This window comes from Balearica regulorum, chromosome 14 (genome assembly GCF_011004875.1).
Source record: "Balearica regulorum gibbericeps isolate bBalReg1 chromosome 14, bBalReg1.pri, whole genome shotgun sequence".
In the NCBI taxonomy this organism is placed as follows: Eukaryota; Metazoa; Chordata; class Aves; order Gruiformes; family Gruidae; genus Balearica; species Balearica regulorum.
The window spans coordinates 3,089,277-3,112,819 of record NC_046197.1 but is presented as its reverse complement, the minus strand read 5'-3'; the positions used below and the strand labels follow the sequence as shown (position 1 = coordinate 3,112,819).

Sequence of the window (23,543 nt, the reverse complement as noted above, 5' to 3'; positions counted from 1 at the left end):
CAGGGGCACTTAGCAATTCGCACGATGTGGCTCACGTAAGGAGTCCAGCTGCTGTGGTGCGATGTAACCTGACTATTTTCCTTTCCCAGACTCTACTATTTAATCTGTGTAAGAGGCTTGCAAGAATGTGATGCCAGGTATAATTACACCAGAAAAGATAAGTGGGCTTGTCTGACTGTCACTGCCATTATTTGCATACACCGTCGTACAATCCAGTATTTCTAGCTGCGTGGCATAAGACAGAGGAAAAAAAAAACTTGTAGAAGAACAACCAAAATACAATTTCACTCTACCTATGTGTCATTTTTGCCATCTCTTTTAAAAATTATTTCTCAAGTCGGTATTTGACATCGTTACCTGCTGTGGTCTGAAAGGGTCACTGGAATCCTTTAAGCCTCAATTTGCAGATTAACATGAAACACGGATGTCTTTTATGCTTGAAAACTAAGTTTACAACCTGCCCAGCACTGCATCTTGCTTTGAAAACGAGTATTTTCTCTCCCACCCCAATGATTTGGAAAGGTTTGCATTTGCTTCTGCAATTAAAGGAATTCATAATTACCATTTTATTGTCATTAGAGGGAAAGAGGGTGACAGTGCCAGAACACGACTGTGGTATTCAAAGTCACTAACCCAGTAATTTGCTGACTAATGCAAGTCCCTGCTTGGAGGCTACCAGAAAACACCGGAAAACTGGATTAAATCCTCCTTTGGGGCTCTTTCTTCTACTAGCGTCATTTTCTAGAGCACTAACAAGGAATCACGTGGCGCAGGAAGACAGAGGTGGTTTTCCCAAGGTACCCAGGAAAGTCATAAATCTCCGAATTAGCCTGTGCTCTCCAGCACCAGAGTCAAGCATGACAATCCTTTTTCTTCTGTACTTAGAATAAGTCCTGGAATGACCCACTGGAGACTCGATCTTTTTATAACATGCAGAAAACAAAATAGGAGGGACCTTGCACCACTGCACACCGAACATTACCTTCAAACCTGGACTGGGGGGTTGAGATAAAGACAGGGAGATCCCTCACCACTTACTGTCATGGGCAAACCAGGCTTGACTTGGGGAAAAATAATTTAATTTATTGCCTGTTAAAACAGGCACTTTCTTCTTCCCTCTTCCTCTGCCTGTCCAGTGGTTTTGTCCTTTTTTAAATACGCTTTTCCAGAGGTGCCATCTGCGTCGCTGCCGGGCTCAGCTGTGCCCTGCGGAGCCAGCTGGAACAAGGCAGAGCTGCAAGCCTGGCACGGGGCAACCCCGACCTCCTCCAAGAGAGGACCCCCCTCCCCAAACCTGGACACCCCATCCACCGGTCCGTCAGCCTGTAGTTCAGCACTGCCAAGCGAGAGCATCTTCCTTTTAGCCAAACGTCCTTCATAGCCTTTTGGAGAAATGATAAACTAACCAGCACAAGACCTTCAGCGTGTCACCTGGACTGTAAGCACATGTAAAATAACTGAAACGTTATTTTTATGACAATAAGATGCCTTGAATACATTTCCATGTACTAAAAAGACCTATTAATACTTTTCTCGTCTAAGTGACTTGCAAATGTATTTCTGCTTCGTGCCTTTGGCAGCAACATTCGATGGCCAAGCGTTTTCATAAAACTGAAAGTTTTCCTGACCTTTTCTGCAGCAAGAAGTCACCGACTTCCTCCTGCTGTGTATTTGCACAGGGGATGCTTTTAAGCCAGCAGTAGTCAAAGAAGAGTTTAGTAGTTGTGTCTAGGACTGTATCCTCAACCGAGAGGTTAGTTCTACAAGAGTTCCTTCAGCCAGGCTCTACATAACGCCTGAAGATTACAAATTAGATTAATATACAATGCCTGGAGATTAAAATTTTGTCAATTTTGCTTTTTTTTTTGCATGTATATTCCTTATCCTTTTGTAACTAAATTCAAAGTTGCCGTCACCTTGCCATGGCAGCGGTCGGACAGCTGGTGTGGCAGGAAGAGGACTTGCATCACGCCAGACTTGGACGACGAAGGGTCACAACTATCAGACTCCGGCTGCTGACTTCTCCCCGTAAAGCCTGGCTACGGATAATCCTTCTCTCACATCCTGCAAGGCCACAAGTACCGAGATGCAAACTTCAGCTGGATTAGCACTCCTTGCTAACCTCCTTTACCGAGTGGTCTGTCTGCTCTTTGCTCTCTAAGTTTTCTAGAGCCAAGCTGCGGAGCAGTAATTTGTTACAGCTTTTGTCATTTATAAACGGCTATTTGCATGTTTTGTTCATTATTGCAGCCTCTGAGTCATATACCAGTCTAGTCACTTCTAATCATTTCTATACTAAACATTCAACTGCTTTAAAAGCAAAACCCGGCCCCGCGTGAAGCATTCACTGGTGAACGGGGCCATAAATCACCTTGGCCGAGTTCTCAGAAGCGGCTGGGCAAAGAGAAGTTTCCTAGTTGTAAATGCCCCCCCCAGCTTTTTGCAGACTCTTGGACTTTTGATAAACATGAGCAATTAGCACCTTTGCAGACATCATTTTCCTTCCCCACTGATGGAATATTGGATGCCCAGAAGGAAACTGTGCCTTGGAGAGAGGTTCCAGGAAGGTCTTCAGGATTGTGCATGGGATTATTAACACTGCTTCGACTCATTCACGGAGTGATGTGCTAACACGCTCCTCTCACCCGCACCTCCCTGCCCCTGGAGTGACATGTGCTGTGACAAGCCCATTTCTGTCTGATGGGAAGAAAAACAAACATTACACTGGATAATCAAACAAATGCGGGCTCTTTGGTTCTTGGATGGGAACTCACTCTTAGCTAATGTCATAAAACATGGGAAGAATGCTCTATAATTAAACCCTTCTCTGGAAATATTTGACTAGGTTTGGGATGAGCTACAGGAACAACACTGAAGTCACCAGCAGCAGTAAAGGTTGAACGAGACTGGGACTGAGGGATTTTCATCAAAATATATACCGGGGAGAAGCTGGAGGTAAGATGCTGCTAAGTTAAGCCGGGGAATTTAGTGAGGGATTATATACACACCCCAGGAAACCTCTATTTCCTTCTGCATACAGCACTGCGACCACTCTGGGGGGAGCTGTATCTGCAAGGAGGAGCCAAGTTTACACCACTGCAGTCACTGTCCCACAGTTTTCATCTCTCCGATGCAGGGTCCGGCTCCTGCTTTCATGCTGTCTTTCCACAATCTAATCTTTTTCTAGCCACGACAGCAGCTGAGCTATTTTCAAGAAAACCCCAGGCTGCTTTACCTGATGCCCTGATAGATTTACAGCACAGAAAACAGAAACTCTGATGCGTGATCTGCAGCAGCCGTAACAATGGAAGCCAAGGGGGGAGACCTACAGTCAACAAGATGGACATTCACAGTAATTAAACCACTTGCCACCAAAAAAATGCTGGCAAGAAGAGGGACAAGTCGCGAATCCTAACGGGGCACAGAGACAGGGCAAGCTGAGCCCAAGGCAACTCTTGGGCTGTTCAAGTCCGGATCCCAGGAAGATCAGAGCGATGCTCCAGAAGCATGGGGAGCACACGCAGCCGTATTTTGAATTTCCAAACCACCAGGGCAGCGTCTCATGTGGGTTATGCTCGTTCTGCCTGTAGATCTTGGATGTGGACCGTGACCTCCCTGCTTCTCCCCAGCCTGGCCCACTACACGTTCCCTCTGTTCAGCGCTAATTCCCTGCCTCTCCGCATGACTGAGACATGGGCAGTTCCCCATCCTTTGCCTCTATTCATCCTCCCGAACACGGATCCCACCTCAACAACCGCAGAGGTCTACGGTCCACAAAGCTCTGCTTGTCCAGGGCAGGTTGCTCTAGGTCCTTCACGCCTGTCAGTCCCAGGGAACCAGAATGGGGTGGTACACACGTCCAACAGGTATCAAACCGTACTCCGCTCTATGTCAGACGCATTAACCTACTGAAATCAAGATTTGTAGCAACGGAATGCTGAAAATAATGCTCTGAAATCTGGACTTGCGTGGACTGTTGTTTAGAAAGTCTAAGAGCACACAAAACCCACTGCAAGTTGGGAAGCGTGACTGAAGGTGCACAACAATTCCTGAAAACCATTGCCATTTTACAATTTCTTCCTGTTTTCAAAAATATTAAGCATTCACACTGAGCTGAAAAGCTGAAGAATGATCTTTACTTTTGGAAAACCTTCGGTTTCACTGAAAAGCAACAGAAATGGAGGGGGTAGGACCAACCACAGATGTTGATAAGAAGTGAGAAGTGCGATCTGTTAGTAACATGGAAGAAATATGAGCACTGAGTCTCCTGTGTGCCGAGTTCTGTCCTAGGTTACAACCCAGAACACCACCAGCCAAGCTAAACCTGTGCCTCGACTGTCACATGTCGAGATGGATGAGCACTAATTAAATTTGCAAAATGTGTTAAAGTCTTTTGAGGAAACACACAAGAGATGATAACTCTAAGTTTCAAACAAGGCCCTCTGGTGCCTGTGATCTGCAAAGGATTCAAAGCCAGCGCGGAGTGGATGCCTTCAGCAGAGCAGCAGGAACACGGGGAGTTACAGCTCCAACGGCCATCAGCCCCAGCCACGATCACACAGCTCAAAACTCCTTTTAAAGAGAAGTACAGACACATAAAACAACAGTCTCCCCTCGCTGGAGCCATCAGGTGAGCACCCAAAGCGAGTCTTAGAAGGTTGTTTGCGCAGCTTTATAGGTCCATCGGAAAAGTCAATGTCAAACTTGGGCTACTGAAATGATTTTCCAACTGGATGGTGAAGCAGACAAAACAACAAAAAGAATACGAAAAAGCTGATGCGGTGATCAACCCCCAGCCTACCTCCTCCTTGTTCTTGAAATACGAATCCAATTTGCAAACTAAGTGTCAAATACCATTGTCAATAGATGTAATTCTTACAGCTGCTGGGCTACGGGAGAACGACTCAAGTGCTTGACAAAAGAGGAATACAGGATGTATTGGCAATACTCTTCATAATGTATTTCAAAGGAAAAATTGAAACCACATTTCTAGACTGCAGAGTTGGATTACCGGAACGGCACTGGCGTACGCAATGACCGCTCTGCCTCCCCTCCTCTTCCTCCCGAGCCGACCCTCCCTGCTGCGCCTTCCCACGCGAGCCAGCAAACACCTACTGCGGCACGGCAAGACCACTGGCATCTGCACACCGGTTTGAGAGGGAAAACACCCGTGCCATGAAAGGGTTAAAGAGGACAATAAAACACAGCAGGTGCAAGCACACGAGAAAGAAATAAAGCAAAATTCTCTCCTTATGGGAGCAATAGAAATGATTGAGAGTGTGGACTCTGTAATCTGCAGAAACTGGGGCGACACTATTGAGTCAAATTAAATGCACAGAGTGGAAAAATCCTAGCCCGACAATATATCTGTGTCATGTGTCTGCGTGTAATTTACTACCTCAGTTGGAGTCTGCCTTCGATAGATTCAGGGGAGAGAATTAACGTGCGGGGCTTGTTTCCTTACGAAGCACGGACACGTGCGTACGTCTGTAACCACACTGAAGAGTGATGAACAGGACGGTAAATGTTTTTGCACTTCCCAATCCCCCCGTCACGTTAAGAGCTGTCTCCACCCTGTCACTCCAAGCGTTACGTTTGCTCATCAGGAGGCAGTGAGAAAAATACGTGGGGTGAAGCCTTGTGAGACAGGTAACTGCTCGGGGCAGGGAGGGGCACAGAGGCAACAAAGCCCCTGAAAGGATGTGCCCTCCCAGGAAGCGGCTGAGCTCCTGCATCCCTGCTCTCACGCTGCCCGCAGACAGCGCCGCTGCCGGCCCCGAGCCCAACATTCCCTCCTGCGCCCTTCCCCGGCCTCCGCAAGCAGCCTCAGGTGCCGTCACGCAACTCGCTTTGACACAACCAGGTTCTGAAAACACACAGGCAGTAACGCCAGGACCCGGGGAGACGCTAACGCGTGCACCCGCAGCGGGGACGGGAGGCAGGGCTGTGCACCAGCCTCCCTCAGGCGAAGGCAAGGCGAGGGCAACTTCTCCCGAGCTGCAGCGGCTGAGTAGGACTCAAGCAAAGGAAATTCCCTCCCACAGGACGCACAAAGGACGGGGAGTGACCGCAGCACCAGCGGCCCTGCACAGTCCTGCCTTTAACAAAGTCTCAGCCAAAGCCCCCGACGTAAATAACCCGAGAAGACAGGCCCAGACTACGTACCGGCACGCTTTTCAGAGGAGTCCTTCTCCTCTACCACCCATTGGGCTTTACTTTGCTATCACCGTTGGATTTCAGCTCAGAGATCCGCACTGCAGCTGCCGGCCGGGTTTGGCTCCTTGTGACCGGCTCGAGGAAACTTTCAGGGTGAAACACAAAACTGGGTAGTTTTGGTGCGTTGCCAGCAATGCTCTGGCATGACTTCTCGATGTTCATTGATGCCAGGCAAGTTTCAAGTGTCCCAGAGCAAGTTTTTTTTCTAGTGGATAGATGCACAGCAAGAATCACAGTTTGTCTCCTTTTTTTCCTTACACACAAAACTCAGGTCACAAAACTAAGCTTAAGGGGCTCAATTACCTTTCCTTCACTAGTATAAATTGTAAATAATATCAAAGACAACACGGAGCCACAAGTGTGTGAGGGAAAAGGCTAAGCCATGGGAGTTTGCATCTCATTTCAAAACAGATAAGCCGTCTTTAGCTGAAATCACCCCGAAGCGTGCACAGCTCCGCTGCATCCTGTGCACGGTCCCCTTCCTCCCACAGCACGGAGGTGGGACGGGAAAGGTGTGCTGTGGGAAGAGGGGGACCGTGCCCAAAACTGAGAGTTTCAAATTCCTCCAGTTTCCAAGTCTTTCTTTCACCTCCCTTCTTCTGTTGAACTATCATCAATTTGGAGAGAGAACACCAGACGTGCCTTTTTTTTTTTTCTGTCTTCCCTGCTAGTAATTATTGGATTTAGTTACCTGCCAGCAGCAATCCACGCAGCAGTGGGAGGAGTAAGTAAATATTCCCTGGCTCCTTTCCAGCACCCGAGTATTATTACCCTAGTAATCATACAGGAGCTAATTAAGTATCTAAATAGGCTGGAATTATTTATTCTATAATTTAATGGCCTGGCAGTTGTCACAAGACATTTGTTTGATGTTGTTTACTTCATTTTACGGTCTTTTGATGGCAAACGGTGCTCTGCTGCCGCCGTCACAGTCAGCGCGACGGAGCAGGGTAGGCTTTTGCGGGGCTTTAGGCGAGCACCCGTCACGGCAGAGGGTTTCTCTTTGAGAAGCTGGGTTTCCAGAGCTCACCTGACCGTCCCCATCGCTCCCCGTCGGTGTCCCCAGAGCGCCGCAGCCAGGACACGGGGTGGCTGTGCTGAGGATAGGAACCTGGAATAGAAACTCCCAAAAGACTTCAACAAAACGCAAACCTGCCAACGTTGAAGGGGTTTTTTGAAAAAGAGGTAATCCCTCAGGCCCTTCCTTGTATCTATCTAAGAAAACTACCTAGGGGAAAATTGAAATGCAATTTTATCTATATTTTTCATAAGAGTAAGATTGCTTACTCTTGGATTTTGGAATCCAAGCAGTGTTTGATTTTGTTTGCTGTCTGCAACATTAAAAGAATATCAACTGAATGAAGTAAGGCTCCAGTAACAAGTTTATAAAGCTCAGAAATGTCTTTTAAAGGTGTAATTTTGTTTAGTAAAATGGAATTTCGAAGTATGTACGTATAGAAACCTAACACAGGAGAATTCAACTGGCTGGCCTGCATTCAGAAATGGTCATTCAGAAAGGGAAAAATACTGTAAAAGAATTATTATTGAAATTATTTATAGGAATTTGGAAAATCTGAGTATATACAAATCCATTTCTCCAGAGAGGAGCTTCAACTTTTCAGAAACTGGAGTCGCTTCTCTCCCCTCAGCCTCGTCGCTACCCTGGAGTGGCCACGGAAAGGTGGGACCTCAGCGAGATGCTGCCATGCCAGAGCTTCATCCTACCGACTGTCGTGAAAACCATAAAGAGGAGCTCAGCAGCGTAAGGCGCCATTTAATACACGTGATTTACCTATCTTCTATGATATATAATGCTGTGTAAGACAGACTGCACCCAGGCTGAATTCCACATTCCCACACTGATAAAACCACCCCGGGTGACGACGATGAGCGCATGGAATCAGACGCGCTTTATCGGATGCAAGAAGAGCTCGAGCATCCAGACACTGGGGGACTCCGCGGCTTCAGAAGCGTGTCAGAGGATACCTCCGCAGCCCACGGCAGCCAATTAGGATCTAACTAATGACTGTATTGGGTCATCCGTGCCATGAAAGAGAAACAGCGGGAGAAGGCCGTGACCCTACCCATAATGGAGAGACGCGGACTGTCCTACAAGACGCAGCGTGCGCAGACCCAGGGACGCTGTCAGCGAAAGGGCTGACACCGGGATGGACGGTGTTTGCTTGGACAAGAGCTCTTTGTTGGGCAGTCCACGGAGGGGTTTAGTTTCAAGCCTCAGTAGGTGTCTGATTACCCTCTCACTCGGAGATAAGGTACCCGAATGTCTTGTGCAAACACGGAGAGGCCAGAGGGAGAACGAAACTTTGCGGAAAGGGCTCTTGGTTGCACGTTGTCAAAAGGAAGAATGTTCTAGGGAAAAACCAAACAATTCCCTCTGACTTTTGTTAGCGCTGATGGAAAGTGGCAACGTATAAAAATGAGCTTTACGGCTTGCCAGAACGTCGCTGAGAGTGGAACAGATGGCCAATTCATCTCCACCGAACTTGGCACTTCTAACAAAAGAAACAATATGTGTTTTGCTACCCTAATTTTTCCCCCAGGTATCCCAGCAGGTGACTGGGATGTCTGATGACAAGAATGACTTGACTTGTGCTCCCCAAGAGCACGAGTTTCTTGTTTCTGTGGCCTTGCCATTGTTTTGCTCAATTACCTACTCCTCTGCAGCACTCCGGCGAGGTTTCTCCAGATCCAGAAGACAATAGCAAACCTGGATGACACACACGCTCGCATACGCAAACGTCGCCGCTTACAAGGGACTCGTGTTCTCACGTGGAGATTCATTTCAGTATCCTCAGGACTAGTCTGAAAGCGTCTATTTTCTTGCACTGCAGTTGCACACAACATATCACGAAGATGCTTTACAGAATGTAACTGGCTGTAAAAATTCCAAGATGAGACAGAGGGATCCAAAAAACAGTTGGCTACCCCAGTATGTTTTCACATTTAATATTAGTTCCCAGGCATAACCTTGAAATCAAGATTTATATTTTTCTGTAGGAGGGATAAGCTGCTTCATTTTCCCACAGACAGAGTTTGAAGGCTCCACCAAGATGGCTTCCACATCCGAATGAAGGCAAGGGAAGGGGAAAGATCCTCCTCACGCTGATACAGCGTGCATCGAACGGGGAGAGACGTGACAAAGGAACACAAAATGGCCAGCACCTCTGGATGAAACGCACCTTTCCCACCTGCCGCGCTACAGCTGAACCACGGAGCAGACCGATACCTACCGAGATTCCTAAAATCTGCAAGTTTTGTGAAAAAGAAAGAAACTTGTGGATGACCACCGCCTCTAATATTCTCAGGCAGGGGTAACGTATGTCCGTTACCTACCGATATGACTCTCAGGCTTGAAAACTGTACTTTGAATATTTTCCTACCATTGCTTTTCCTTTTAACAACAGCAGATGAAATTACCAATCAAATTTAAAAGCCTCTAGAGGTTGCCTGCCCGCTCAGGAACAGAGGATGGGTGTTCGTGTCATCTCTGCAGGACTAAAGGTTTTGGGAAACACAGGCTGCAGCTCTACAGGTAGTCCATGCTTTAACTGGAATTTGCCTGGCCACAGGAATGATGCTCTATCGTATGTTAATGAAGTGGCCAGATCATTAAGATGATGTAAAAATCATTGATGATGACTAAAAATTATTCATTGGCAAACCTCTAGAGAAATACTAGATCGAATTTAAATGATACGTCGAAGAAACTGATTTTTGTTTGTATTAGCGATGTATTAGGAGAACCTCTAATGGGTTAACTAAATATTTTATCCATAAGCTATTATATTAGGAATTAGGAAATACAACGTTCTATTCCCCACAGAGCAAAAAGTTGTTTTGTCTTACTAGTAAATATTGACTAAAAAACACTGATTAAATGAGTGTTCCCATCCTGCTGACTCAACCGCAGCAGCTCCCTTAAGAGAGCGCTACACGCACTGAACGTGCAGAGGAATCAATCATCAGACATGTGTTTAGGATATTATCTTTTCCAACCAAAAAGGCTAGGCTTTCGGTGAGAAATCAAAATCCAAGACAAGTTGTTAGAACGGCTTATCTCACAGAAGCACAGCAGAACGGCTCACATCGGAGCCTTACACAAAAGCATGGCCATATCCGTATTTTTTAAGGCATCTGTAAAAAGAATCATCTCGTTATTTTTTCTTCTCATCTCCTTATTTTGTTTTGTGGCTACCTACGGGGAAATGGAATAGTCTCGCAGTTAAAAATACAAACTTGGGTCTGCGTGATTGTAGGCAAACAATCTCCAGCCTGATTTTTAAAGCCACTTCAGGAAGATGCAGAACAAGAATATTTTAGAACGTGCCTCCATGTCTCCCTGCCACCAGCTGCAAGGGAATTTAAACCACACAACCTGTCTCACTTAGGTCTTGCAAGAGTGAGTGGAACAAGGCCTAAATATCTTTAAAATGCTTGAGTTGGACAGATTTTCAACACAGCTCAGCTCAAATTTCCCCTGCTTCAGCAGGATCCCCACACATGAAGGCAGTACGACAGGTCCGGGGCTCGCCGTCGCGCGCGGCTCTGAGGAGGCTGCCGAGCGTTTTTTGGGAATCTCGCCCCTTTCTCGTGTTCCCGAGTGAAAGATGAGCTGCTTGAAAAAAATCTTAGCTTTCGTTTCTGTAAAATAAGGGTTGTAACACACTGCTGATTCACACAGCCTTGGGAAAGCAATAACCGAAAAGAGCTCAGAGCTTTAAACGGCACTTAAAAGATGAAAACAAGGTCGGACGGCCTCACTACACTTCCTATTCCACCAAGGCACCTTTTATTCTCCTTATTTCACTAAGGCACAGCCTTTGCTACCTTTTTTACACGATGGCTTCTAAGACTAGGCAATTTAATTCAAAATATTTAAAACTACCGAAGGAGAAAAGCTGCTACAGACCTTCAAGCGACAGGCTGGGAGCAATCTGGGAGGTCGTTTTTAGCAACTCTACGGCAAACTATTTCAGATTATTGTGACAATAGTGGGATCTAAAGGTCCTCAGCTCTACTCCCAGTTTTAAATAGTGTGGGGAACAAGTTAGATGTATTCAGACTGAATTTTTCTAGGCTAAATTTCTGTGCGTGATTTTAATATTGTTTAGCTCCCAGCAGGCTTTTGAGAAAGAAAAAAAAAAAAAAAAAGTATTGAAAATGGATATTAACTAAGAATTATGTTCTTGGTTCTGGAAAAATTTATGGCCCTTATTTTTGAAGCTTGTCACGTGTGACGGATCAAAACCAAACTTAAGAATGGAGCACGAGTGGATTTTGATAAAAACGGATGGTCTGAAGGGTAAAGCCCAGGGGCAGCGAAAGAAGCAATACCACAGCTGTAACATCCGAAAGCTGGGATGCCAGTCTGTGCAGCAGCAGGAACTTTACTCAGGGTGGGACACTCCCGCTGCAGGTGAACACGGGGAAATCACTCCAGACAGCTCCTGCGAGTCCCCTGGGAATTCTGCTATAGCTCGTGGAGGAGGGAAGACGGGTCAGCTCTGAGCCGCTTTTAGTTCTGGTGCTCCGCGTCGGAGGGATCACCCGGTGCAGACCCCGAGCGATGCTCGGGCGGATGGGGTCAAGACGGACAGAGCTGAGCTCCTGTCCCGGCCACGCAGCTCGTCCATCACGGAGACCGCCAGACTGGGTCAGAGCAGCGGTCTACCTCCTCCACGTTGCGTCTCGTGAAGTTGCCAGTGCGAGTCTCAAAGGCCATAAAAACTATACGGTGTGTTTTGGTAGAATGATTGTTCTGTCGTCGCCCAGATGTTGTTGTTATAGGTGCTACACGGGGTAATAAATAAAATGAAATTAGACAGTGTCATGCAATGAAATAGGCAACCCGTGCTGGCAGCTCTCCCGGTCAGACTGTACCCGAGCTCATTAGATAGAGCACATGTTATTTCACTGATGAAAATACAACTCATCGCAATTGTGCCCGTCTGCTGTTTTCACTCAGTGAGAGCCAGACAGGGACCTGAGCTATCACCCGAGCTCTGCGCTTTCCATCCAGATCCAAACAATCATTTCAGTTAGAGTCCCTCCTCGCTTACGTCAGAGCAAGTAAGGGCTGCGCTAACGGACCCAGACTGTTTCCAAGCCCTGATTAGTACGAGGAGCATCAGTCCTTGAAACCAAGCGTGTCACAGACCTGCTTTGGGACACATCTCAGTAGCAACTCAAGTGCCAGGTACAAACACTGCATTTTAAAAGGTATTTGAAAGGAAATCATGGGGCCTGCAAAATACCAGAACGGCTTTATGATGCCACTTTGTTTAATCATTTAACAACCTTCCATTGATCAACACGCAAATTCCAGGCTTCCATCGGGTCCAAGGCGTTTCCTGAATCCAGCAATTGCACAAGCCCCTTCGGTCCTGTCCTGCCTCCGCAAGCCCCAACGCGGTGACGAGGCACAAGCTCTCCTTCCATGCAGAAACCCGCGCCTTCAGAGCACTGACCTGCGCTGGCACATCATCAGGACCCTTGTTCCCCAAGCGCTGCAGGAGCCACCCAGCCCTCTGCCTGCAGCCCAGTGGAAGGCTACTCATCCACAACACTAAATCTGGCAACTCGGGACGCTCTTCTACCCTGCCCACAGCAGAGACGTTCAAAAAATTGCAGTTTGTGCGCTGCTTCGAGTCAATTCTTGTTGGACAAAGGGTGGGTCTGTGTGTCCTACGCTTTGCTCAGTGGTCTGCAGCCATCTCTACTGCACACCCAAACACTACCCCAATAAACGGGGGGGAAAGTCAGAGAGCTTACAGTCCTCACCTACCACGTGGGTGACCCCTACGTTAGTCTCTACCATTACTCCAGCAAAACAGACTCCTATACACCAGCCAGCCTATCCTCCAACTTTTTTTCTCAACATAAATTTTGGGGAAGTTTGCTTACCATTTGGAGTTCAAGAACTTTCAGGTCAGTAATTTCGGTCACTGCAAATATTTGAGTTCTGTTCACAGTGAAGTAATTTTTAGACTTTGGGGGTTTTTTTCCGATCAAAGAAGAAAATGTACAACTGAAAAATGCCTTTTTGAAAAGATGTTTTAAATATGGTAAGCATTTTCCAATGAAACCCATTAATAACACTTCATTTTTAGAGTACCTGAGTAACGCTCAGTGGTCTCTCGACCACGTATTCCCATGACATCTTGCCATTCTCCAGATGTGGAGCCACGGTGGCAGCCCCTGTCTAGCTACCTGCCAACAAGCCAACTGTTTGTATCACCGAAACGGAATCACAACAGGCCAGCATTTCAGCCAGCATTACCTGCCAAGGAACGGAGAGGGACACGACACGGCCCATTCGGGTGAACGCCGCTAGAGCCATCGGATGCACGAGAGCAGCCGCCCCGCTGCGCCAAGCTTAGCTCACCGCTGCTTACACGTACTCATTGCTGGCCTCGTGCGTAATTACAGGAACCCTGGCAACATGGAGGAAGCGACACGTACAATCCTCTGCAAAATAAGTCGCAGCTGGAGTATGACATCACGGCCAGAGATCAGCCTGTGAACGACCTACAGTCCCGACCGAGACTCTCGTTAGGACTGAGCAGTGGAAGGAAACGAGTTCCGCCCCGAGCTGCCATAGGGAGGTACCTGCCGAGAACAACTTCTTGTGCTGGGAGGCTGTTGAGTCTCCCTAGAACGTTTCTATTAAAAAGCCCCAACAAAACCATAGAGCAGCTTCTCTCCAAGGATCCTGAAATGTTTATGCCCATCAGTTTGCTAAATCTCAGAGCAGTTAACTATTAACTATCTCCCAAGATAGTTAATAGTTGATATACTTCTGCTCCTGGTAGGCAAACCGAGACACGGAACGGCTGAAGTGTCACATTTGAAACTATCACCAACTTAGGCAATTGCCTTTATGTGTACCTGTAATTTTAAATCCAGTATGCTGGGTGGTGGGGTTTTCTTTTTCCATTTATTCAACATATAAAGCAGTATAAGCCACAAAATGAAAAAACTCATATAATGAAGTATTAAGGGGAGCAAATACATAGTGGAAAGTAAATTATTAAAGCTACTCTACTACAGGCTGGGAACAGAAAAAAACGCCATTTGACTAACTGCAGCTAAGCTACGTAGCTCGAAAGTTTTCAAATTCAGATACCAAGCCGCAAAGTACATAAAATACACAAAACAAATGTAGTGTTTAAAAAACTAATTTTAGACCATGGAGATTTCCTGAGCTAAAGCAGGGTTAGAAAATGCTGTAATATGTTTGGAAGGAATTGAAAAAATTAGAATACCTTGTCATCATTTTGAAATACTTTTGATATGTAAGAATACTAAAAAGGGGATGAAGAACTGCAGAACTTTTTGCCCACATCAAAATCACCCCCCTCATGAAGACGACCCCCAAGTTCTCGTGCAGTTTCTCCTCTCTTTCTCTTTCGCGCTTTTTCACGTGGAATTTCTCAGCCCCCAGGCTGGAGCCCGGATGTGTGCGCAGGAGGGCAGTTGTGCCTGCACAACGTCCTTGCGTCTGCACTGAGACGCATAAACCCGCGTTGTGAGATACTCCATTAGAGCTATTTTGGATGCGGCAGAGAACAGCGTTTGCTCCGTAAGCTCCCCTGGTTGTTAGCAGCCTCACCTCCGTGATTCTACCTGAAGGTCGAGATGGTCTGGGATACCTGTCCTCCCATTGTGGAGTTTTCAGCGCCGGGGCTTGTTTCACCCACAACCTGCTCCAGTCATGCGGGGACTGCGTTTCTTGACCTTCCAGTAACAACTTAAAAGTGAGATCCAGCTTTTTTGCAAGGTCCTCCCTCACCTCCTGATCTACCTACATGGGACGGCAGTTTGAGCGGGACTGGGGAGCAACAGTTTAGGCTCTTCATTAAGCAAGCTTGTTGTTCAGGGTAAAGCATTATAATGGTTTGTAAGACGCAAAGAAAAGGTTGGATGCAGTACAAAAATTATACAAAATAAAACTTTGAAATGCTGCAAGCCCAAATAGGAATGAACACCTATATCTATGGGTACAAAAATCTGTCCCGACTGTCAGGCTGAGGGTTTTTTTTTTGGCCTTTTCCAAACTTGTCCCCTCGCTGCAGCACACGTAGCCTCACGCTGCATTCCAGTCAATCAGCGTAAAATCCCATCCTCCCCTCCTAGATGTTATCCTTCACGTGCCGTATTAGTTACAAGCTCCGTGCACTCCGGCAGGCACTGACAGACGGCAGTAGATGATGTAGAGGTGCAATCATATCAGACTATGGAGAGTACAAATCTATACAGTATAATGAGTCTTCTATTGCATATATCAGAGCTTTGAAACATTTTCTATTTAAATATATAGTCTGAAAACTTTCAGCGTATATCATATCATCGAAACAACAGACTTCCATTGTTCAAATGGCATAAATCTATCATAGTCTCGTAACAGCATCTGATTTCCACTAGCTACAGGCTTATATATTGTCGCACTAGTAGCGAAGGTTTTGTACATGGAAATCGACTTACACTGTAAGAACAAATTTTGCATTGTTCTGTACCTTAAACTCACACGTTTCCATGATGACCAATGAACTATTACACAGATTGCTGGCGAGGGTAAATCAAGCTGAATGATCGTATGTGTTTTGCCTAGGGGGTCTGCTCGAGCGATCCGTGGCTCAGGGCTATTGTGGCGACAGAGCCCGCCCGGAGCAGCCCCGTCTGCACGACCCAACCGCGGCAGCAGCGCACGAGAATCGTCCAACTCCACAGAACCGGGATGCTCTTGGGGATGCTCCTACCCCCCCCCCCCCCCGCAGCTGTCCCGCTCCACACTCTGTGGGATGCAAGACCCCCGCCTGCCCCACAGAGCCTGAAGCTCACCAACCCCAAAATGGATTCACTGGTGGTGTCTCTCAACTCTGATAGTAGGACACCGCCTTGGAGGAGGCAAGGATCATTTACAACTTATGGTCCTGCATCAGGATGAGCAGCAAGCACAGGCAGGCATGTAGGGGCTTGCTGCCAGGTGGACGGTATCTGCTTGCCTGGAAAATGTCCATGTTTCACCTTTGCTGGCTGGAGGACAGCTGGTGACCAGGGGCCAAGAAGAGCTTGGTGTTGTGTCCTCCAAAGGAAATGTCCCACTGGGCAGTGGTCCCAGCTAGGCAGCCTGAGGCTTTACCTGGCGAGTGTTCTTGTCAAGGGTGCTCTTGAGTGTGTTGGTTTTGCGTGGCAAGGTTTTGGTAGCGGGGGGGGCTACAGGGGTGGCTTCTGTGAGAAGCTGCTAGAAGCTTCCCCTGTGTCTGACAGAGCCAATGCCAGCCGGCTCCAAGACGGACCCGCCGCTGGCCAAGGCCAAGCCAATCAGCGCCTCTGTGATAACATATTTAAGAAAGAGAAAAACAGTCAGAGAGAGCTTTTGCAGCTGGAGAGAGGAGTGAGAAGATGTAAGAAACTCTGCAGACACCCAGGTCAGTGCAGAAGGAGGGGCAGGAGGTGCTCCAGGCGCCAGAGCAGAGATCCCCCTGCAGCCCATGGTGAAGACCACGGTGAAGCAGGCTGTCCCCCTGCAGCCCATGGAGGGAGGATGAGGGGGTGTAGAGATTCCACCTGCAGCCCGTGGAGGACCCCACACCAGAGCAGGTGGAGACTCCTGAAGGAGGCTGTGACCCCGTGGGAAGCCCGCGCTGGAGCAAGCTCCTGGCAGGACCTGTGGATCCGTGGAGAGAGGAGCCCACGCCAGAGCTGGTTTGCTGACAGGACTTGTGACCCCCTGGGGGACCCACGCTGGAGCAGTTTGCTCCTGAAGGTCTGCACCCCATGGGAGAGACCCACACTGGAGCAGTTTGTGAAGGACTGTAGCCTGTGGGAGAGACTCACGTTGGAGCAGTTGGTGAAGGACTGTCTCCTGTGAGAGGGACCCCACGCTGGAGCAGGGGAACCATGAGAGGAGTGCTCCCCCTGAGGATGAAGAAGCAGCAGAAACACCGTGTGATGAACTGACCGTAACCCCCATTCCTCAGTGGCACAGGGGGGCGGAGGTTGAAGCCGGGAGTGAAGTTGAGCCCGGGAAGATGGGAGGGGTGGGGGGAGGTGTTTTAAGAGTTGATTTTATTTCTCATTCCTCTACTCTGTTTTGCCTAGTAATAAATTAGATGAATTCCCTCTCTAAGTTTGGTCTGTTTTGCTCGTGACGATAATTAGTGAGTGATCTCTCCCTGTCCTTATCTCGACCCACAAGCTTTTCATTGTACCTTTTCTCCCCTGTCTAGGGAAGGAGGGGAGTGATAGAGCAGCTCTGGGGGGCACCTGGCCCTCAGCCAGGGTCAACCCACCACATTGAAGCTGAAGATCTCTGTGTTTCCCACCAAATGGAGAACGAGATGCACCACCCTGCTCTGCAGAAAGGACATGCTTCTGCATCACAACAGGCTTCCTTGTCTATGCCAGATAGAAGTGTTTGCATCCCAAAATAAGACATGTTGATCCTCAGCCTCCTTCCCTCTCACACAGCTTTGTTTCCATTCCCATACCTATCTCTGGCCGCTCACCTCTGCAGCTGCCTTCTCATGATGATCGCATCATGACTATCCCTATCTCCTCCAGATGAAGACAGGTAAAATTTTCTCAGGGCTCTTGCGGCAGCTCTCAAAAGCGTGCGAGAGAGAGATTGCAGCAGACGCTAAATCTGCTGGGAACGTTTTGAAAAGCCACCCCTGCGTGAGAGCGTGCTGCCGCGGAGGCACCCTCCCCGGCTCAGGGCCCCTCTTGGGCCAGACACCCATCTCCTTGCCTGGAGTGCCCCCAAGAGCGGGTCTCGCACATCACACGCGGAGGTGTCCAGAGGTCACTGTAAGGGCAGGATGCTCTGGGATTTCCCCTGAGGAGGTAACAGATGGAGTGCTATGGAGATGCTCTCCAGGGCACTCCTGCAGCAAGACAGTGCGAACAATTGACAAATTTGGCCTCAAAGGCATGCCCACAGACGAGGTGAATGCAGCCATAAAGCCTGGTTCATAAAAGGGAGATAAAACACGTTGTCAAAATATTACCTTCCAAAGCTACTCGGAGAGGGGATTAAAGTCTATCTGCACTTACCATTGAACCACGTCCTTGTATCTTAGTGACCATGCGTAAGGAGCTGCCCGTAACGCACAGAGTATAATTCTAAAGGACGGTAGGAAATGACGCACTTACTAGCCTGCTGGCGGAGGACTACATCATGAAATATTGGCTGTGGTCTCGCATCGTACCACACAGGCAGGAGAATTCGTATCAGCACACAGAGGCTATAGGATTACGTTTTCTCATCAAACCCCAGACGTACACCATGGATTACAGGCACTCTACTGGCAACACGCTTGGCTGAAAGGCACGTTGCAATGCGAGTTCAGGAGATCGGCTTGCAGCACACACAGCTTGTGTTTTGCTGTCACTTCGCTATACTTTATGAAATTTGAAAACAAGAGGTCGTGAACTACAGCTGAAGCGGGAACCAGAGTATAACCATCATCTTCCCCAAACAAGCAGTTTGGGGTAAGGAGCAAACTGCAATCATATTCAACAACAGGAGGAGGACTGTATGTGTTGGGCAGTCGTCGGTAGGTAATACAGTAGTATTGAGTCACTGGCTTCCACTTCTTGTCATACTTGGCACCAGGATTGCTGCCCGGAAGCTGAAACTCAATTAGCATGGACAAATTATTATTCAGACCCAAAGAGACGGTGTGCGTTACAGGTCTCACCCTGGGAGCAGTCTGCCAAAGATCTGGTTTATAACAACACCAACTTGAGAGTTTGGGCTCTTCCATGCAAGACGCAGCAGTACAATCCCCAAGTAGTCCAAGGTAGTAGTCGGTACATCAATTACAGCTGGCTAGCATTTCTCTTTTTTCAAAAAAAACCCCAAACCAAAACAGGAAACCCCGAAATGTTGAAACCAAAACTGGCTGGGACAAAATCTTTTACCTTTAAAAACCTTTCTGTGGTGAAATCACTTTGTTCTATTTCAACCATTTCAAGCACAAAAGCCCATTAACGTTATTTTTGCTTAACATTATCAGCAAATATGTTGCACGAGTTTATAATTGCTAGTGAAGTATTTTAACTCCTCTGAATAGTGTTTGCTTAATCAACAACTTTTACATCTACCTATCAGTAGGATTTAGATTTCAGTGAGTGTCCTCACGGAAAGACTTGAAAATTTTCAGGGGAAACAAATCCCTTACCTAGCACAAACACGAGAAGTTTCCCCATAGGAGTCCTAAAGAATCGTACAACAAGAGAGAGCTGCTGACCAAGATTTCTGGTCTAAATGAACGACACAAAAAAGGGCAGAGGAAGAAGCACTCAAAATCGGAAGACAGAAATAATCTAGAAATACAACCTCCTTCATTCCCCGCATCAAAACACCCCAAGCTTGGCACACTAAACCTGCCCTACTACAGATTTTCTGTTGTATTAGAATTTTTCACATGTGACAGTTTATTTGTCCTGGCAGTAGTCCCCACTGCTGCCATCTAAACCGCCTTCAAACCTGTTAATCCACGTCATTACCTGCGCTCCAGCAGGAATCTCGCACCACGCCAGAAAATTCTGCCACAGCGATAGTAAAATCTGCATTTTGTAATGCGCTTTGCAACAGATTTTGTGGGTTATGGGAACGTTACCTAACTCACGCGTTCTTTGTTACGTAACAAGGATGTTAATACAATTTCAGCGCACAAAAGGGCAGGGCAATTAAATTCGCCGTATTTGAAAGTACACTGAGATCCTTAGAAAAATATACTAGAGACAAGAGGGGCAAAACATTATTACCCAGCAACTGTCATATGATATGGTCGATATATTGTTAGCTAATGAAATACAGACTTAATATATCTTCCGCTGGATATGGAACAGGCAGGACCTCAGCGGTTTTTATTGGAATAACGCTAATTTGAAAATCGAGATCTAAGAGGTGATGGCCAGCCCAAGCTACGTTTTTGAACTAAGCCAAGAGGGATAATCTGTGCGTTTCCCAGCTCAGCTCCAGACGCCCACATAACCGGTGCTGGGACACCTTTCACAGGCTCGGTCCCCTTCAACTACTGATAGCTACAAACATGTTCAAAGGTTTAATATCGCTAAGTATCTCATTATATTAAACGTACAACAGGCATCACAGTGCACAAATTTTCCACTCCCCTGGGTCCCCAAAGCACTGGTCAGACTATTCCTTCCGAAAGTACCCAGGAAAGCCAGGAGAAGACCTTCAACAGAGGTTTTGATCCATGTTCCCAGAACAGACCCTAACTGATGCTGTGTCCTCAGCTGAAAAGTGGAACTTTGTAAAAATTCAGATTTTTTAATGCTAAAAGGAAGTAATGCTCTCATAGTCATGACTCATTAGAGAAAAAAAAAGTATCTCATTTGGTGCATCTAACGCTCATTTCCTTTCTATCTTGCTAACAGCTAACTGTTTCTTACTGCTGTTACCTATCTGTGTACCTGCTCTTGGCACTCGTACCTGGGTAGCCTAACGCTCCCCACGAACCCCACCACTCACTGTTCCCTTCTGCTATGGGTTAAATATCTCTCACACACTCTCAGGCCATCTCTTTGATTTTGGGGTAGTTCCTAGGCATAACTGAGGGAAAGAAAAATTGTGAATAGTTGAATATTTCTGTCTTCACATTTCTTTCTTCCTTCTCTTATTTCCGCTTATCTCCTGTTTCTAATATCCCGACTTCCCTGCTTTGGCTCTGTCCTGGGAACTAGAGACACACATATTTCCCTTCATAATGCTGAAATCAAAGGTTCTTTTCCAGCATCTTTTCCCCCTGGACCAATGTGGATATCAAAGAGCAGTGTCTGTATGCACGCTACAAACCAAACACAACAGACCTCCAGCCTTTTTTTTGACACTAATAGATGATATTACTGACTGCAAGACTGTTGTGTACATACTCTACAGTACCCTGATTCCCAAAGAGTCTATGTCCCCTAAGACTAAAAAGTCTCTCTTGAAATATGTATTTTTTCCTCCCCTGGTAGCTGAGGGGGCTCACGCAATACCACAAGGCAATATAGACACTGAGGTATTTCAGTGAGACAGAAGAAATGCAGGTCTAAGTACCTGGCCCAACAATTCCATGTCTACAAAATACTCAGTGAATCATCTAATCCCTTACCTGGGTTGACAGCATCATTGTTTTTTTAAAAAAGAGGAGATCTGCGGATTAACTAACCTCTTGAACAAGGCAGGCTGATAGCAGCCTACCAAATCCTGCTCCAGCAAACCTAAAACATCTGTTGGAGCTAGTCTGTATTTTTAGCTGTGATTCCAAGAATTCAAGAGATGGAGCCTCTACTGTGAGAAAGGGGAAAATAACCCGTTTAACCTGCCTCAGTGGACACATCCCTCACAAGTTTCACATTGGCCACAAAAGCTTCAGCTGGAAGCGTACCTTCCAGACAGCAACACCCATCAGCGCCACAGCACAAACCTGCTGGAAACCGGGATCTCCTCGCTCCAGCTCTGCCACAGGCTGCAACCGCATCATGCACCACTGCAGCCACCACGGAGGGGTCCTCCACCAGCCCCTGGACGAGCCCCTGTCCAGGCTCCCCGTCATCTGCAGAAAGAACACATGCAGAGCTCCATCAGGGTAAGTAATGAGATGCAAATGTATTCCTTCAGAGGTTGATCCAAAGCCCAGTGAAGTCAATTATTATTAATGTAATTAGTACTGTATAAGCAGTTCAAGACATAATTCAAGTCAGGTCTCCATCAAGCCAGGCTGCAGATATGTGCAGAGCAGAATTAAAGGGTTTACAATCTAAACGGGTATGACAGACAAAAAGAAAGAGAAGGAGATGTGAGGTGATAGAAAAAGAGCAGATTATCTGCCACCGACACCCAATCTTAATCCTGTGCTTTGTCTGTCAAACCGCGCAGCCTTCATGTTCGATAAATGTTAAATCAACAACATGTTTGTCAAACAGCATTTTGAGCCTTTATTTGTAAAGAATTTTTTCTCTCCTTGTATTTTCATTAATTTTACCTTGCCTTTAGCAAACGTAAGCACGCTTCTTATTTCTATAGCAGTGGCTACATATTCAGGGTCATTCAAGCCAAGTCAATGGAATGACCCTGTAGTTACAAGCATGAATGAAGAGCTGAACAAAACCCACCATGAGCTTTGCTTTATTCTGTACCCGTAATTAAAAATGCCTGAGTCACACTGTGCACTTTCCACACTCCTACGCAGCCTCCTCCAAGGTAACTGGTTTGCTCGTGTGTCGCGGCCAGATGCCAATCCATGATCCCATCCCTGGGTGCTGGCACCGGCCCAAACTCTTCCCCCCCCCCGCCTTTTTCTCTTTTTTTTTTTTTCCAGTCCAGAAGGGAGAGTTTACATTTGCGGAGGGAGGGGTTGAGGAGGAAGCGGTGAGAAAGGGAAGGCGGCTGGGTGTGATGCGGAGGAGCTCCCGCTCCTCCTTCGCTTTGACAACACCCTCTCCCCAAGCTCCCGGCTGCTGCGGCTGGTGCAGTGAGAGCACCCTCTGCTGCTCTCCTCCTCCTGCCAACGAGCCCTTGGCATCCTTCAAACCCTGCCCAAACACGTGCGATGGGATGGATACTCCTGGTACCCCGGCACACAGCCTCCGAGGCTCGCTTCCGCCCTGCGCGCCAGGCTCTGCAAGCAGGCGGTCCAGCTTTACGGGTCGCGAGGGAACGCAGGATGGGAATCATGCACGCCTCTATCGCTGATTTTGCAAATCTGCTCGTTTCTAAGTCAAAGGATTAAAAAAAAAAAAAAAAAAAGCAGGAATCTCTCCTTGTTTCGTCACTCTCGTGTCCGGGTGTAACTGGGAATACAGGCTGCATCAAAGCCCTCGGCAACGGCACAGGCTTTATCTGGAAATTTTTGTAACCGCCATTGCTATTAGACCATATGAATGCAATTATAATATTCCAATAGAAATCAGTCAAGTATGTGGTAAACCAAGGGAACATACAAGGGAATGTGTGTAAGATAATCTCCCTATCGTGCATGTACAAGGGCACCGGGATTCCTTCCAGAATCCAGCCGTTCCCCACATCTCCCCGGTGCTCCCAGGGGAGGACAGCAAAGGCCGGCTGAAGTTCCACTGGTGGGGATGGAGGACTACCAGGCTGCCCCTGAAATGGCAAGCCAGCCAGCCACGCTGGGGCAGATGAGCAAAAGCAGCGGTGGGAAGATCTTTTGTAGCTGGAAAAGGCAAGTCAACATGTAAATCCTAGTTAAAATATCTTTATTAGCAGCATTTTAATCACTTGCAAAATCTGGACCAGGATCAAACCAAACATAAGGCAGCAGCTG

The 23,543-nt window shown here is 47.2% G+C and overlaps 1 long non-coding RNA gene across 1 annotated transcript in view; it reads right to left on the bottom strand.

The window, feature by feature from the left end:
* The window catches only part of LOC142603865 (uncharacterized), a 117,925-nt gene extending 96,119 nt beyond the window's left edge, over positions 1-21,806 (bottom strand). Inside the window, exon 1 of the long non-coding RNA XR_012837760.1 lies at positions 21,684-21,806. This is a non-coding gene — a long non-coding RNA (uncharacterized LOC142603865). The remainder of the gene's footprint in view (positions 1-21,683) is intronic.
* Between the last annotated feature and the right edge of the window lie 1,737 nt (positions 21,807-23,543).